We start from the raw sequence: 4,016 nt of genomic DNA, 5'->3' as shown, positions 1-4,016 counted from the left end.
CTTATAGTCTTTTCTGCTCCTTCACCTGACTACTCTGTAGAATTTGACAGTACCAAGTATCCCTCCTACTGGAGACATTTCCTTCCCTGTCTTCAGGGACACCCCCACCTTCTGATTCTCTTTCTAGCTCCCTAATTTGTTTTCTCTGTCAATTTCAAGGGTTCCTCATCCTATTCTTGACCCCTTAAAATTTCCCAAGGCTCTTTCCTTCAGTCTCTTTTTGTCTCTGTAATAGGGATTCAAGAGAGAAATAGCTGTCAGCTTGGAATTTGTAGTTCAATGAGATATGTATTCTCCCTCAATCCTGAGAATGGTTTGGTAGTATTGTGATTTGTGAGCCAGAAAGTAGAAATCGGTCATACTCCAGAGTTCTTTAAGAGACACACATAGACAGTCTTCAAGAAATTGACCGAGAGAAGGAATGGGGATCTCAAGAGATGGTCAAGAAAGAATTTGTGGCACGTGAGTAATAGGTGACAAGAAAAAGAAAAAGAAAAAGTTGGGCTAAGCCATGATAGAGAAGAAATATTTCTTTTCTCCTTAAGAGCCATTATTGGGGCAGCTAGGTGGCACAGTGGATAGAGTACTGGCCCTGTACTCAGGAGGACCTGAGTTCAAATCCAGCTTCAGACACAAAACACTTACTAGCTGTGTGATCCTGGGCAAGTTACTTAACCCCATTACCTAGCCCCCCCCAAAAAAAGAGCCATTATCACCTACAGGTATCTTGTAGCATAAGACTACAGCTAAACTACCATTTGTATCCATTTCTTAAAAGGGAAAAGAAGGTTCTGAGAAAAAAGGTCTTCCCTTCTCCCACCTTCCTCTCTAGGTACCTTTCTATCATGAGACACTGTGACACACTTTATTTGTTTCTTTATCTTAATTTTCTGGTAATGTGAATGTTTGCCTCAATCATAAAGAAGCCAGAGGTTAACTAGAAATTGAGAGGTTGTCTATATATTCAAATTAGAGAAAAGCTGTAAACCTCTGTCTAAATATTAGGAATTTTCCTTGCTGGGGGCTCTGAGTTATTTTGATTATACTCCTAATTTTTCATTTAATACAACATCCATAAAGTATCAGGGAGGGGCCTCATGAGTCTGAGGGGCCATTAATGGCCATCAGGAAAAACAACAACAGCAAAAATGATGATGTTGATGACAGAAACAAAAACAACCAAACTAGCTGTTCTAAGAAGTTGTGACTAATTAAATCCCTAGGAACAAAGGGGGTAGGAAAGAGGGAGGTGATGAGTACTGGACAGCTGGACAACTGCATCCTCCACAGCAACAATCACTACCGTCTTTGGCCTATGGCTTTGGTTTCAGCCATCCTCTTTATAAATGATTCACAAATATCCAATATCAGCCTTTTTTCTGAGCACCATATTTGTATCTTGAATTGCCTTCACCTAAATGTCCCACTGGCACCTCAAACTCAATGTTTTAAACTGAATTTTCCCCAAATCTGTTCCATTCTGGCTTTATGATTCTCTGTGGCATTTCCATTTACCTAGTATCCAATAACCCTGAGATTATGTGGAACAGTTACTTAACCTCCTATATCAGGAACATCCTTCTTCCTACTTTTTATCTATTGAATTTCTATTCTCCTTTAAAGCCCAATTCAAATGTCATATCATAATATCGTAAGATCATGGAAGAGATCTCAGAAACCATCTAGTCAAACTCCATTTATCTTACAGAGAAAATTGAAGCCCATAAGGGGAATGATTTGTCCCAAGCTACACAGGAAGTAAATAGCAGAGTTGAGATTTGAATTCTGGTCCTCAGACTCCAAATCAAAAATTCTTTTCACTGCTCCATACTACCTGTCACTTCTAGAAAACCTGCCCTGATTCTCCTATCTGTTATGCTATTTCCCCTGTAGCCCCACATAACACTTTGTTGACACTTCTTACCAGAATATCTCTGACAACACTGCCCCCAGCTATCCTTAGCAGCCCTAGCTGTACCTTCTCTTGAGCAGTCCAATATGCTGGTACTGGAGAAAGCTGGAATATTTCTTGCTTCCCACTATCATTTTCCTGCTTTTCCTTTCCCTCTTTCATTCAGCAAGTTTTCTCTTTTGGAAGCCACCCAAGCAAAAATTTCTGCTCAATCCAAATTTTGTTGGTCCTTATATACTGGTTTCCAGATCATTCTACCTTTTCCCCAAGTTCAGTAACTGAACTCCTATTCAACTCTTGCTTTTATCCTAGGGAATTTTAATATCCACATAGATACTCCTTCAAATTCCTTCACCTCCAATTTCCTTGGTCTTCTTAAATTCTATCACTTATTCCTTCCCTCTATCTCAGCCACATATAGGTATGGTCACATTTTGGATCTCAATATCACCCACACATGTTACACTTCCTTATTTAGGAACTCTTGCATTTCCTTATCTGATCATAACCACCATCTGATCATTCCACCTCTCTTTGCCTCACCCTTCCTAAACCTGTCATTTTACCTTACAAAAAATCTCCAATCTCTCTACCTCTTAGTACTTTCTCAAGCCATCACACACGCCCTGGCTTCATTTTCCTCTCTGTCTCTCTCTGTCTCTGTCTTTCTGTCTCTGTCTCTGTCTGTCTCTGTCTCTGTCTCTCTGTCTCTGTCTTTCTCTTTGTCTCTCCAATTTCAACACAATACTTAGCCATTTCAACTCTATACTACTCTCACCTTTTCCTCCCTTTTTCCCTTATCCTATTGCCACATAAATCTTGCCAAGTCTCAGCTGTGGATTACTCCCACCATCTGCTTCCTCTGATCTTACTCCTGAGCTATTGAACAGGACTGATCAAAGCTCATGACCATGCTAACTAGGTGCATTACAAATTTATGTTATCCAATCTCAACTGGGGGTCCACTATGATAAAATCAAGTACTTTTATTTCTCCCTAGTTGATCCCCTGTTTCAGTCACCATAGAAGCTATTCCAATCCTTTTCTTTCCTCTTCAGTCTTCACATAGCCTCCTACCTAATGACCTTGACTCTTACTTTACTAAGAAAATTGAAGCCATTTGATGTGAACTCTTTTCTCCTGTTCTCTTCATCTTGAAACACTTGATGTCATCTACCAATCTCTCTTTTCTGTCAATCTCTAATAGAGAGATGACCCTTATCCATGTCAAGACAAACCCCTCTGCATATATACTTGATCCCATCCCTTCCTGTCTTCTCTATGAGATTGCATCCTTAATAATTCTCTCTGTTTCTGTCTCTCTCTGTGTCTCTCTCTGTTTTTCTCTCTGTCTCTGTCTGTCTCTGTCTGTCTCTTCCTCTCTCTCCCTCTCTCTCTCTCTTTCTGAATGCTTACAAGCATGCTCAAAACTTCCCTACCATTAAAAAGCCTTCACTAGATCCTACCAAGCCTTCAAGCTATTGCCCTGAACCTCTCCACCAGTTCTCAGCCAAATTCCTTAGAAATATTGTCTACACTTGATGCCTGTGCTCTGTCTCCTCTCACTCACGTTTCAACTCTTTGCAATTTGTCTTCCAACAGCATCACTCAATTGAAACCACTCTACCTAAATTTACCAATGATCACTTTCTCGCCATTCTGATGGTGTTCTCTCAGTTCTCAAGCTTCTCAAGCTACCTGCAACCACTCATGTATAATTCTTCCTCCTTTCCATTCACAAAGCTATCTTCCTATGATCATTACCCTGAAATGAGGACTATGGTCTTTATTAGCTATCTGATTATGGATAAGTCATTCATTTAATTTCTTAAATCCTCAGGCTTTCTTGGGTAAAATGAATCAGAGTTCTACTATGTAGCTCAAAGGGTTGTTATGAAGAAAGGCCTTGCAAAACATAAAGTGGTATATAAATGTTATCATTGTTATTGGTCCAGTCCTATGATTTCTTAATTGCAGGAAAAATTATAATGAAGAAATCTCCAAAACCCATGTAAATTTGCAACTTAAAGTCTTCAGAAGTTGCCTGGTACAATAAGAGGTGAAGTGACTGGTAGGTATGAGAGGTAGGAGTGGAAACCAGCCT

Source organism: Phascolarctos cinereus, unplaced genomic scaffold (genome assembly GCF_003287225.1).
Source record: "Phascolarctos cinereus isolate Bilbo 61053 unplaced genomic scaffold, phaCin_HiC Scaffold_2;HRSCAF=192, whole genome shotgun sequence".
NCBI lineage: Eukaryota > Metazoa > Chordata > Mammalia > Diprotodontia > Phascolarctidae > Phascolarctos > Phascolarctos cinereus.
Note: the sequence above shows the minus strand (reverse complement) of the source record.